A 15,187-nucleotide genomic window follows, 5' to 3' on the forward strand; every position below is an offset into this window, starting at 1 on the left:
CTAGCACCAGTCTTTTAAAGGGTAAGAACGGAACCGGTATGCCGATGCAAATAACAGCTTTCGTGTCGAGTTATGCATGCCTGATGCGTTTCTGTGCTGCGCACTTCATCAGACGCTTCAACAGGTCTTTCGTGCTGTTCTGACCCATACACACACAAGGAAAAATGTCACCCTTCGATGGGCTGTTCTGTTGAGCGTATTGACTTGTGGGTGTTGTAGTGTGGATCAGTGAACTCTGCCCTAATGGGTGTACGTAAATATTGCTGTTGCCAAAAAGTTCAGAGCCCACAGATGGGCCTCCGCATGTGGGTGCCGTTCAATATCCTAAGCAGATCTCCCACATAGTGGCTTTGTGAACTACAGAGCCCGTGGCCCCCAACTTTAGTAGGGTGGTCCGTCTTTTGCGGCCGGGGACACCGCATAAACAATGAAAGCTCCAAAGTTCCCCACCAGAACAAAGACGCACTCAGACATCGCTAGCACCAGGCTTTTAAAGGGAAAGAACGGATCCGGCATGCCGATGCAAATAACAGCTTTCGTGTTGAGTTATGCATGCATGACGCGTTTTTGTGCTGCAGCACTTCATCAGAGGCTTCGACAGTCTTTTGTGCTGTTCTGGAAAAATCTCACCCTTCGATGGGCTGCTGTGTAGAGCGTATTGAATTGTGGGTGTTGCAGTCTGGATCAGCGAAATCTACCCTAATGGGTGCACGTAAATATTGCTGTTGCCAAAAATGTCAGAGCCCACAGATGGGCCTCCGCATGTGGGTGCCGTTCAATATCCCAAGCAGATGTCCGACATAGTGGCTCTGTGAACTACAGAGCCCGTGGCCCCCAACCTTAGTAGGGTGGTGCATCTTTCACGGCCGGGGACGCCGCGTAAACAATGAAAGCTCCAAAGTTCCCCACCGGAACAAAGACGCACTGAGACATCCGCTAGCACCAGGCTTTTAAAGGGTAAGAACGGAACCGGTATGCCGATGCAAATAACAGCTTTCGTGTCAAGTTATGCATGCCTGACGCGTTTCTGTGCTGCGCACTTCATCAGAGGCTTCGACAGTCTTTCGTGCTGTTCTGACCCATACACACACAAGGAAAAATGTCACCCTTCGATGGGCAGCTCTGTTGAGCGTATTGACTTGTGGGTGTTGTAGTCTGGATCAGCGAACTCTACCCTAATGGGTGCACGTAAATATTGCTGTTGCCAAAAAGTTCCTAGCCCACGGATGGGCCTCCGCATGTGGGTGCCGTTCAATATCCCAAGCAGATGCCCAACACATTGGCTCTGTGGACTACAGAGACCGTGGCCCCAAACCTTAGAAGGGTGGTGCGTCTTTCGCGGCCGGGGACGCCGAGTAAAAAATGAAAGCGCCAGAGTTCCCCACCGGAACAAAGACGCACTCAGACATCCGCTAGCACCAAGCTTTTAAAGGGTAAGAACGGAACCGGCATGCCGATGCAAATAACAGCTTTTGTGTTGTTATGCATGCCTGACGTGTTTCTGTGCTGCCGCACTTCATCAGAGTCTTCGACAGTCTTTCATGCTGTTCTGACCCATAAACACACAAGGAAAGATTTCACCCTTCGATGGGCTGCTCTGTTGAACTTATTGACTTGTGGGTGTTGTATGCCAAAATGACTGTTGCGCCGCTGAAGAGTGCAATGAGCACGAAACGCGTCCGGTGTGAATCGACAGGCATGCTGTAAACTGGATCCGCTCGCCGGTCCGGCATTTACCTCATGAAGGTTGCTGCAATGGATGTCAGAGTGCGTCTCCAACTGGTGGGAACCTTGGAGCTTTGATATATATATATAAATATAAAAATATATATATATATATATATATATACATATTTATATATATATATAGCGCTGGAACACTTACTGAAGGGTCAGCTCTCGTTTGTTGTTGGAAGTCGACATCCGCAAGGAACAGCGAGCAGTGAGAATATATATATATATATATATATATATATATATATATATATATATATATATATATATATATATATATATATATATATATATATATATATATATATATATATATATATATATATGATTCTCCAACTCGTCGTGATAGTGCTTAGTTGCACTAACGGGTTTGCAGACATCAAGTAACGCCAAAGCCAGTCTTCGATTTCAAAAATAATTAATTCTTTTGTGGTGCAAGCCATCAGAAACATTTCGGACATCACGTCCTTGCTATATATAGTCACTGAAAAAAACATAGGTTTTAGGCACGTTATAGTTAAGAATTAGCATTTAAAAACCTTGCAAATTCACTAAAAAAAATAGGTTTTAGCCACGTTATAGTTAGGAATTAGCATTTAAAAAACCTTAGAAATTCACTGAAAAAAACATAGGTTTCACACATGTTATAGTTAGCTGGACATTTCACTCATACATAACCATTGAAATTCCCCCGCTATAGTTAGTTCAGCTAACTATAACTCGCGAGCCCGCAATCTACTGCTGATGACGTCACATATTACATCACTCATGACATGCTCAGTGACATCACTCATGACATCCTAAATGACATCACTGATGACATCATCCTTGTGAAAGAGTGGCAGACCTCCTCTCACCCTAATATAACCTTTGATAAACAGATTGAAAAATAGAAACTAAAATTTTCAAAACAATGGAGATACCTATACCAGTTAGAAGAACCTATTCAGTAATTCCAAAATCTACATACATATCCACTCATTCACCAACAATTCTATGTAGTCACTCGTACATGTAGTCACTCATCATATGTGCTCATACACCTATACATCCTGTTACACACTATATGGCTGAGATACCCGCCACCCCCTCTCGACGCACTCCCCAAGGATGGGAAAACGGAAACGGTTCTGAACTTTTGGAAGGCGGGAGGGAGTGGCCCTCCCGGCCGTATTTATTAAAAATATGAAACAAAATCAAAACATTAAAATAACAGTTTCATATTATGTACAATTTCATTTCCACATTACGATGTTTGGCTAACCTTAACATACATCTAATACAAAGGTTCTCCTTGCCGAACTAACATCCTACAAAACATTTAACTTGAAATTGTACATCCTAACGTTAAGGGCCAACGGCAAGGTCGTAACCGGTGTCAGATCCCTAAACCAGAATTACCCCCCCCACTTGGGAGGGGCGACCGCACAGAGGCTGTACCTCACATGCATCTACCAATTTCCCTTGACTTGACGGGGGCCCCAATGAACTCGACGCCATTTAAAGGTCGTCCAAGGACTCGTGTGAGGTGTCTAGAAGGTAGCGTAAACCCCCTCCCCACCCCACACAACTTACCACATCTGCCGTCGCAGGTGTCCTGGCCCCGGGAAATTCCCCAGGAGGGGCCCGTAGCCCCTCCTATCAAGGAAGGGGCCTTGACCGCCTTTCCTTTACTTTCGGCGGCCCATCCTTAGAAGGGACCGCCTCCCCGTTGAGGGGCCAATGGCCACCTCCCCCGGGCGCTCCCATCCGTAATGGGTGACGCCCCCCCATAGGGATCTTCCAATTACTGCTCACCGATCATGACCTTACCACCACAGGCCGGATAGTTGACCGGCTATCCGGACCCCCCACAACAACTCCTGCCTAAAGGTCATGTTTCAAACTCTTTAGCCAAGCTATGAGGTCTCCTATGAGTAACTCATTCCCCACCCGGGACAAATGGACCCCATCTCCCAAATACATACTGTCCCCCTTGATGCAACCATGCGGAATAGAATGCAGTGTACTTGAACGAAACAATCTACCCAACTTGTTATTTACCTTCTTCACTGAGTGATTCAGAGCAGAAACCGAAATCGCCCCCCGCCACACTTTTCGTGGAATCATATGGGACCATGCAATTGTGCACCCTGGAACTCTTCTCGCCAACCAACTTACAGTGGAAAGCATTGCCTCGAGAAGCAGTCGTCTACCAGTGGTCACCAAATCATTACCCCCAAGATGGACTATGATTATAGACGGCGGTGACCTTGTCCGCCCTAACAAACCCTCGAAAAAGGATTGAAACTGGTCAATACTGAGCCCGCCCCTTCCGTAGAAGGTCACCCTGTACCCGTATTCCCCAGCTATGTGAATCATGTCACCTGCTTTGAATACGTCCGCGGCACGCCTCACGTATGAGTGGCCCACGACCCACACCACTTTTTCCGCAGCCGGTGATGTTTGACCGCTGGTTCCCAGGTGTCGGGTCGACTGCTCAGTCCGCCCAGCCTCGTAAGCTTGCGAAACTGTAAACCAAACAAAAACAAGAAGCGTGAGTACATGATAGCCGCTTCACAACATGTGCAACCGCACATACCTTTTGTAACAATTCGAGGACCAACGCCCCAAACGTTTCACTTTTTCTACACTCAGACCCCTGGCTGTAGCCTCAGTAGCAGCCCCTATCCGAAAGGAATGGGTCCCAAACTCGCCGGGGTTCAAGCCCGCGGCCGAAATTGCCATTGTAAGCACCCGCTGGAACTGAAACCTCGTCAGTGGGGTGGCGTCAGCGTGTCTCAACATGGTCCCCTCCCATAATGCCACCCTCTGCGCTAAATATTCCTCTACGCAAACAACAGGGCACATGGGAGATCCGGGCATCCTATGTATTACTACGCAGTCCCCAACCGAACCCTGATCGGCCTTGGACCTGACAAACGAGACAGTCATCGTCTCCCCCTTTACCTGAATGTGCTCTCGGCACAGTCCCCCCACCGTATCCTGCTTGTCCTTCGCCACTAGTTCGCTCACCCGCATTGCCCCATGGAATGCTAACGCAAAGGCGGCCCGGAATAACACTGTTTCATACTGGGATGAGCATGTCGCAGGGAGTACGGAAAATAACAGGGCCAATCTATCCAGACCTATCGGGTGCCTCTCATCTACTCTGCGTCCCTCAAGGCGTTGCCACCCACGTAGCGCTTTCTGGACCACGAAAGACGCTGTCGGGTCCTGGATCCCATGAGCCCTTGCCATAAAGGAAATGGCGGCCCGATGCCTCTGAGCCGTAGCTACTGACTTGCCTGCCTGATGTAAAGACAGCAAAAATTTTACGACAAGCTCTTCCTGGCCCCAAAGCTCCCCCCTGGCAGAACCCAAAAAGGACCAATAGGAACGGAACGCCCCTTGATATGCCTTCCTTGTCCTGGGTGCTAAACTCTCTCCCACGAGGTTTTGTAGTTCGGGGCACCGAGAGACCAGAGAGCTTCGGGAAAGGGTGCCGCCACTGGGTCCGCTGTGGGCAGAAAACCCCAGAAGGCCTGCATACGGAAACGAGAAAGCGCATCAGCCGCTTGGTTCAGGACCCCTGGGACATGTCGCGCCCTAAAGATCACATTCAACTGCATACACAATAACACAATTTCTTTGAGCAGTCTCAGAATCCATTTGCAACGTGCTGCCTGACTGTTGATACACTCAACCACGGTCATGTTATCAGACCAGAACACCACAGAGTGATCCCGGAACCCCTCAGGCCATGTTTTCAGGGCCACCAAAATGGGGAAGAGTTCGAGAAAAGCTATGTTACACGTCAGCCCGCACTCGTGCCACCATGACGGCCATCTTTGAGCCGACCATTGCGTACCGAATATGGCGCCAAAACCTATACTCCCCGCCGAATCTGTCCACAGCCCCAGCTCCTCGGAGGACACCGCCGGCTTGTTCCAGACAATCCGACCATTGAAATCCGCCAGGAATGCCAACCAAATGCGCATGTCCTGGCGAATCTCTGCCGAGAGCCTCGTGCGGTGATGTCCCTCTTTAAGGCCGACCATGGCTTGTGCAATCGAGCGGGAAAAGGGGCGGGCCATTGGGATTACTCTAAGGGCAAAATTCAATTGGCCCGTTTGTTGCAATTGATGCAGGTTCACCTTAGTCTCTCGAATACATGTTTCAAGGGATGCCCTGAATTTCAACACCTTCTCTTTGGGCAACCGAAAACAGCCTTCCTCCGAGTCGAGCTCGATCCCCAGAAACTCGAGTGAAGTAGAGGGACCCACAGTCTTACCTGGTGCCAATGGCACCCCGAAGTGATTCATTAAGACACAAAACTCTGATAAAGCCTGCCCACATTCTGGATCCCCGGCTGCCCCCAGGAACAGAAAGTCATCGAGATAATGCATCACATGCTGAAAACCCGTCTTTCTTGTGAATACCCATTGCAGAAAACAACTGAACATTTCAAAATAAGCACAAGATATGGAGCAACCCATTGGCATGCATTTATCCATGTAATAGCGACCCTGAAACGTGAAACCAAGGAGACGCTGATCGTCTGGGTGTACCGGGAGCAACCGGAACGCTGACTCGATGTCTGATTTGGCCATCAGCGCTCCGGGCCCCAGGCGATTCAACATGGCGACGGCTTCATCGAAGGATGCGTACCGCACCGAACACACTTCCGGGTCTATCGCATCATTCACGGAAAGACCTCGTGGAGCTGACAAATTATGTATTAACCTAAACTCCCCCGGGTCCTTCTTGGGGACCACCCCTAAGGGGGAACAAACAAAGTTAGCAACCGGCGGTAGATCGAATGGACCGGCAACCCGCCCTCGAGTCACCTCTTTCCCAATCTTTACCTGTACCACCGCCGTATGCTGCAGGACCGACAGTTGGTTCTTACAACTTGTTTTACCCTGAAAGTCCCCCACTGGAATGCGGAAACCATACGAGAACCCGTCTCGCAACACCCCTGCGGAAACATGATCCGGGTATTCATTGAGTCAAGGAATCATTGCCATGGTATCAACCGGGGTAGGTAAAGGCGCCCCTCGGACTATTTCAGACCTGTTTGGCGCTTCCCCTACCTCCGTTATCACCCGTTTTGGCTCTGCACATGGTCTCAGGGTGAGAGGACTGTCCACAACTCCCACACTCGTGTCTAAATTTGCATGACCCCTGAGGCCTTGTACATTTTCCCCTGTTAAAACTCCAACAAATCCCCTTTTTCCCTGCGTTGCCACTCGACTTCGAGTGGTGCTCGTTACCTGCACCCGTCCGAAAGGGTGTCCCAGAGGTTTGGCGGGAAGACTCCCCCCCGCTACCCCTCAACAATGGTACCTTTAACATGCCCGAGTTCTCCATTTTTTGCCAGGAAATGGAGTCATAACAATCCCAGGTTAGAGCAGGATCGTGCTCCTTAGCCTTCCTAAAAACATTGTCATAACAAAACCAATGATTGCCCCCATAAGCCTGAGAAAACTCCATAATACGTGTCTGATAAATAGGCAGTTCTGTCAACAACTCAGGCCTTCGCTCACCCATAATGGAGGTGAAAATGCCAAATGCTCTGCCCCAAGTACCTATGTTCTCCTCGACTTTAAAGGCGGCCATTTTTGCGCGCCAAACACTCGGATGCATAAGCTCTTTTTGGGCCTTCACATGCTCGATCTCGTAATGGTCAGTAAGCAAAGAAAACATGTTCACATACTTATTAGCCCAAATCTTTTCCTTAATTTCAAGTGGAACATGCTGGGCCACTTTCTCCCTTCGCGAGGGTACAGACCCCTCCCCCGCAATCGGCAGTAGCCGCTTACCTGAACTAGGTGCTGTACTTGCTGCCGAACTTGCGCCTGCCGCGATCTCAGCCATCGGAGCCTGCGGGGAAACAAGAGATGGTGCCTTCGCAGCCTGTCTAGATTCCTGCAATTGCCTCATCACGCCCTCGCTATCCTTTCCCAACCACGCTGCCAGTTGTGCAGCCAACTCAGGAGGCATATCTTCTCCGTTCACGGGGGTGACTACCACGGGAATCGGATGCCCCTCCTTCGGAACCAGGATCGGCTCCTCTATCGGTGTATCGGGAACCGGGGTCTCCCCCACAGGTGCCCCCCTCTTGGACCTCTTGCCTCTCCCGCTAGGGACTACTCCCGGCAAAGCCGGTCCGACGATTCGCTTCGGGCCTCCCTCCCCGTTCTTCTCCGCCATCTGTTTCTTTAAATCGGCAACCTCCTTAATGAGCATGCGGAGCATCTGATCGGTACCGACCCGCTTTCCGACCTTCTTGCCCGGCATTCTCCTATGCAGATATCTGTAAAACAAGAACAAAATTACAACGCTCAAAATTGGCTCTTCGTTCCGTCTCGAGCTCACGTGCAGCGGGGAGGTGCAGCTTCAGAGCACAGGAACAAGAGGATGCTTTCTTGGCTTGTTGCTCCTTTTATCCGTCTTCGGGCGGGCGTAAACCCGCCTCCGCCTGCCCCCCGGGGGCGTGGCCGGCGGCGTCAGCATCTAGGACAACCCACTCCAGGGCGGGAAAAGGCGCGCCCCGGCTACGCCGCTTTGGGCATACCAGCCGAGACTCGCCTCCCGCCCAAGATGGCCTCCCGGGAGGATCGGGGTACTCCACCATACGTTCGGGGGGACAGAGTGGTCGCCCCTTTCCAATAGTCATCCATAGGAATACTCACACACATACTCACACATGCAAAAAAACTATCAAACATCCATTTACTTGCATATACAACTATACATACACCACTACACTTGCTTCTACAGAAACCTACACATACTTACTCTCTTAAACAATCACTTATAGAAACACATACTTATTTACACAGCAACTTTTCCAATCTTTCACTCTCATACATACTCACTTATATACATCAATGCTCACATATACTAGCTAAAAACATATGTACTTACTCATAAAGACACTATTGAGACAGTCATTCACTCACTAACACACCCACACACACACTCATCTACCCATACAGTCCTGCACACATGCTGTCTTCAGAACACATACAAACAGTGAGTCACTTATTCATGCATCTATGCAGTAATATCCCACAGCGAACCATACAGACAGTCATACTGATACTCAAAAAAACAACTAATAACCCATATACACACTCATGTACCTACTCACCAACCCATAGCCAGTTATACACAAAGTGAAACACTGATAGAGATATTTAAATATTTATACATTACTCACTAATACACGTATTCACTAAGATACACTTAATAAGTCAGTTATACAATCAATGTTACAAAAAAAACATCCATTTAGACACTTATTTACCCATTTATTCTTCCATTGACCTTTAGATATAAATATATAAAAAATATTTATTTTTCAGAAAGACACACATTCACTGGATGATGTCACCAGTGATGTCATCAGTGATGTCATTTGAGATGTCATCAGTGATTTCATGAGTGATGTCACTGTCCATGTCATGGGTGATGTAATATGTGACGTCATCAGCAGTGGATTGCGGGCGCGCGATTTATAGTTAGCTGAACTAACTATAACAGGGGGATTTCAATGTTTTTTTCAGTTAATATATATATATATATAGGCTTTTGAAGAAGACCGTTTGGTCGAAACGCGTCGCCATTAAAACTTCTTGAAACACAGACCCTGGAGTGCGAGTCTCTTTGTGTGGTTCCGGCGTGGATGCTTGCTGGCAGCCCTTTCGAACATATATATATATATATATATATATGAACACAAAAGGGTGTCACTCAATTTGCCCCACAGTCCAATGCGTTTCATGCTCCTCGCATTTCTTCAGGAACTTAGGCTTTTGACTAGAACTAGTAGTGCTGCTATGTTTCCCCAGTGGGTCGTGTGCCTTTTGCAGCAGTTTAAAGTTAGCAGCACTACTAGTTCCAGAATGCTACAGTTGTAGCCACGCCCACTGAGGCGGTGTCTCGAACTTAACACAGGTGCTTTAATCCGGTGTGCTTCTTTACAGTCACAAGCCTAACAGCCACATGCATCAAGAGATTTAGGAATCGCAAATGGTGGGAATCGCAAAATTCGGCCGTTTGCGATTCCCAAATCACTATTTGGGATGCATCAATCCAAAACTCCAAGAAATCGCTATTATATGCGATTTCAGAAAATGCGATTGCATTTAAGGAATCGCAATTTGCGATTCCTTAAATGCAATGCATGACACCCAAAAAGAATTGCGAAATCGCAATTTGGGGGGAAAAATTACCATGAGGTTGGACCTCATGGTAATTTGCGAATTATCTAAAAAATGCAATTTTTAGCATTTTTTTAACTGTCATGTTGTGCACACACATGCCCTTAGGGCATGTATGTGCACAACATATGTGCATAGATTGATTTCAGGGGTGCAACAGACACCCCTGCACCCTTGAAATCGCAATCTCAATTTGCGATTAGCTAATTGCGAATCGCAAATTGAGATTGTCTTCCCATTCATTCCTATGGGCCTTTTGGCCCATAGGAATCAATGGGAAGGGATTCCTTAATTGCGATTCGCAAATTGTGAATAGCAATTAAGGAAAAATAAGGAATCGCTAAAAATATTGTGATTTTTTGATACATTGCCGTTTGCGATTCCTTAATTGCGATTCCTTAATTTTCGCAATTAAGGAATCGCAAACGGCACCAATGATGCATTTACCTGTAAGTTCCTGAAGAAATGCGAGGAGCATGAAACGCGTCGGACTGTGGGGCAAACTGAGTGACAGCCACTTCCCTGTAATACGGCAACTCTCAATAAAGATATCCAGCACTACTCACCTGCTGTGGGCCCTTCCTTACAGGCACCCTTTTGTGTTCAGATGTTGACGGTCTGCCTGAGCCGCGGATTTAAACTGCTGCAAAAGGCACACGACCCACTGGGGAAACATAGCAGCACTACTAGTTCCAGAATTCTACAGTTGTAGCCACGCCCACTGAGGCGGTGTCTCGAACTTAACACAGTTGCTTTAATCAACGGTGTGCTTCTTTGCAGTCAAAAGCCTAAGTTCCTGAAGAAATGCGAGGAGCATGAAACGCGTCGTACTGTGGGGCAAATTGAGTGACAGCCACTTCCCTGTGATAGGGCAACTCTCAATAAAGATATCCAGCTCTACTCACCTGCTGTGAGCCCTTCCTTACAGGCACCCTTTTGTGTTATATATATATATATATATATATATATATATATATATTCCACCTCTTTGGGCCCACAGGGAGTAAGGGACCTCTTTCCAGGGCGGTCACAGCGCTGGGTGCGGGCAACCTCAATTTATAACCAAACAAACCTCCTATCGACAAAAAGAAGTACGCTTGACCAGGACCTCGTGGGGTAACTTATATATATATATATATATATATATATATATATATATATATATATATATATATATATATATATATTATTTGGAGTATAAACACTTATAAGCACCATAACATTATCGTTAATGAATTCCTGTCAAGCCTTCAGGATGTAGGATGGATAAGACCTTCTCCTCCCAGGGCAGGAGATGTAATGGGAGGCTGGTAGAACCACCACCAGTCCTGGGAGACCAAGGAACGCACTTTCTCCCGCAGGTCGTTCCACCGCTTCCTAATTTCATCCAGTGTGCGTAGATTGTTAGCTACAGCATTCATGCTATCAACTATTCTGGTCCACATTATCCTTTTCTGAGACAGGGGTGTATTTTGCACTTGTGCTCCAAACATTTGTGGCTCTATTTTTAGGAGTTCGTCCACCATGACAGATAATTCTACCTCTGTAAAATGGGGATTTTGGGGCCAGAAATTATGTAGAAAATTATGTACTTAAATGATATTAAATGAACACAAGGGAACACATTATATTTAGAAAAGATGATGAAAAAACAGGGAGAGCAACAACAAAAAATGTTTGGCTTATGGGAATCAGCTTCAGTGTTGTGGTGCTGTGGAATGGCAAAAGATCATGGTTTGAAATGGGGTGTTTTTATAGTGTAGTAGCCAGGTGTACACAATTGAGCAAATGACATCGGGTGTGTGATCCACTACAGCCACAGAAGCAGTGAAATGTTCAATACATCCCACAACGGAGCCGCTTCGTCCGCAGACCGCCACTATGAGACTACCAGGTGAACTGTATTATCTAAATAGGATTGGTGAAACACCGCCACCCTGAAGCAATAGAGTACTATTTGCCAAATTGGAGTCTGCCCGTCCGCTGAGGTGAGTTGTTGCCGTGACGAGAACCACTCCTTTGAAGGCGGCTGTGAGTCAGCCTGCATACATGCTAAATCCCACTGACGGTCCGCCAGCAGCTTGACAGAGTACTAGGGACCACCTCCATGGCGGGACAGCGGTACTACCGTCAAGCTCTAAATCATGCCTTTAGTTAGGAGCGAGTGTTGATGGCTGCCAGAGCTGAAGAGTGTGCTGATAGACAAGCTGTTGACATAGACACCGGAGGTGCACAGAACCAATCTGTCATGAGTGTGAACAGTAAGCCAAAATAAAAGACTGCAGGGCAAAAAGTGATGTCTGCTAGTAAAAAGAGGTTGTGTTTTAGATGTGGATTTTCATTTCTACACATACGCTTGTGTGGGGCTGTGTGATTCAACTGTTTGAGAGCATATTTTAAGTCCTTGTTTTCACGAGCTATACCAACTCCAAAGGGAGGGCAAGTTCTCTGAGCCCAGGGAGCTGGAGGCAGACCTTTTGGTATATTCCAAAGGGTCTGAAGAAGCTTTTGGGAGTGATCCTGAAGGGGGTGGCTAAGGTGTTCCCGAACCAGGTGAGGTACCTGAGGTTGGTAGTGACCCAGATAAGTTCCAGTGTAGTGGGATGGGTGAGGTCCCATGTCCTGTCACTGAGTACATGAAGTGGGAATGGGCTGAGTCCCAAAGTGTCCAAAACCAAGTCCCGGAGCTGGGTTGGCTCCATGACTAAACACCAGGAGGGGGTCTAGTCTGTACCGTGAGACCGTCCCCTGCGGGGGATCCCAAGGTGTCAGTTGAGCTGGGGGAGACTGCTGTAACCAGCTCTGGTATCTGGCAGCACCTCTTCAGTTGGGAGCGTGCATGACTCTAGAGAAAAGGTTGAGGGGGACGCAGTCCCCAGTGGAAGGATCAGTGGGTCATGTGGTGCCAGCTCTGAGGTCACAGCACCCCATGCCTGACCCTGATGATGCCACTTCTGGCCTGGGATGTCTTCATGCAATGTGGACTGAAGACTGGAGACCTGCACTAGGCAGACTCTCGTACAACTCATGAGAAGTGTATTTCCCTTGGGGTCGTTGGTGTAGTCCCCTGGAAGTCCTGAGTTGTCAGGCACAGGTCCAGTCTAAGGGTACAGACCCTGGGCTGGAGGACCAGGTTCATGGTGCCCCCCCCTGACATGGGGAAAGGGGCGACTGCTAGCAGCACCCCTACCAGTGCTACAGAGCCCCAGGAGGGGGGACAGGGAAAAGAAAGCCCCACCACTGACCCCTGACCCCTGTCCAGCCTAAGAATACAGACCCTAGGCTGGTGAACCAGTTGCAGGATAGCACCCTGAACTGGTGGGAGAATTGTGTGGGACACCTGCCACAGGTGCCCTTACAATACTGGAGTCTGGGGGTACTGTTCCTGGTGGGAGGGTGCAGAGCTCCAGGGAGGAATGCAGGGTATGGGAGAGCCCATCACAGTCTCTTGTCCAGCCACAGGGTAAAGACCCTGGGCTGGTGGGCCAGTGTCAGGATGCCATACCTAGCTTGGTCAGAGGGAGAGTGGACAAAGGTTGCCAGGCACCTCGGGCTACTGCCTCCACTCTCTGACACAACAGAGGTTAGAAAGCCCTGAGAGACCTGGCTCTCATCACGGACAGTTGTTAGTGGTCACTGTGGCTTGCTGTCCTGGTGGACAGAGTTGCCCCTGGGAGAGGGACAGGAGTAACATTCCGGGGGTGGGCTGGGCAACACCACTTTGTTGGCCATGTGGATACTGTCTGACTGTTGGGACACTTCTGTGAGCAAAGAAAGTTTAGGCGCTGCACAGATGGGGTCCACAGGTGAGGAGAAGGGTTCCCCATGGGTTAGCTTAGTGACCCCTGAGAATGTGGATCGAGGGATCCAACTGGGTTCAGGGAGAAGTAGAATGGAAATACACCCATCCTGTTGCAGACCAGGTTCATATTCTATCTCCCCAAGCAGGGAAGCCCATCGAGGTATGGATTGGTCTACCATGGCTTTAGGCTGGAAGAGGGTTGTGTTGGACATGGTCCTTTTTGCAGGGTTAGCCCCAAACTTTTTGCTTCTTCCTCCTATTTTTTCCTGACCTGTTTTGTTGGCAATAGGACTTTGTGCACATTACCACTGCTGATCAGTGCTAAACTGCATGTGTTCTCTGGGTAAAATGTGTTTATGGATTAGTGTTTTCATGATTAGCTATTTGATTTACTGATAAGTCCCTAGTACAGTGCACTGTGTGTGCCCAGGGCCTGTAACTCAAATGCTACTAGTGGGCCTGCAGCACTGATTGTGCCACCCACATGAGGAGCCTGTAAATGTATTGCAGACCTGACGGTGAGGATGTGTTTGGAAGTGAAGTAAATGGGACTTCGTTCATGGACTTATTAGGGTTCAGGTGTATTGCTCATTTTATGTATGTTATAAGCGCATCATGATTTCACTGTAGGACTTATTAGGGTCCAGTGTTATTCACTGTTGTGCTTGTTATAGCTCGTTAAAAATACTTTTTAGGGGGACTAAATATAAGATTACTTTCCATTCGAATATAAGTTTCTACTCTACATCGTACCCCTGGTGGTCCTACTATATTAAGAGGACTAAACACATTATTATCATCATACCGAACACGAGTGTTTTTTTGTACATTGAACTTCGGGTGTTTATTTCATTACGAAACTAATGGAGATTGTTTTGACACTAGTATACGATTAGATTGGACTGCCCTGAAGAACCCAATTTGTGTTTTACATTTCTTCGCTCCTGCCTTGACAAAGTCTAAGGGAAGACGAAACACGTGTTGGCTGTTGTTTTGTTTGCTTTGGGAGATATCAACAAAAAAAAGAAAAATAAAGAAACTTTATTCATCTGAAGACACTGATTGATGTGGACTCTGTCGTCGTAAAAGAATATAGGATTTGAGACAGTTGGTTCTCATGTTACAAGAGTGATAATTGACTTGTTCTACTGGACTATAACCGTGACAAAAACTTTGTCTTCATGTGTTTGAAAGACTATAGGGTGTGCTGTACATTTTCTTCGTGGTTATGAAAGTTTGTAGACACAATTTAGGATTGTGTTTTGATTGCACCTTTTGGTAGTAGGTGTGTGAAGAAATAGCTCCCCAAATATATAGAATAGCAATATACACTTTTTCACACACTTAATGCTCAATACCGAATATTCATTGATCGTGCGGTTCCATTCCTTTTTAAAGGAACACTACTACTTTTCCAGAGTACCTATACAAGGTAATGGTA

The sequence above is a fragment of the Lissotriton vulgaris genome, chromosome 1_1 (genome assembly GCF_964263255.1).
Source record: "Lissotriton vulgaris chromosome 1_1, aLisVul1.2, whole genome shotgun sequence".
NCBI classification, from domain to species: domain Eukaryota; kingdom Metazoa; phylum Chordata; class Amphibia; order Caudata; family Salamandridae; genus Lissotriton; species Lissotriton vulgaris.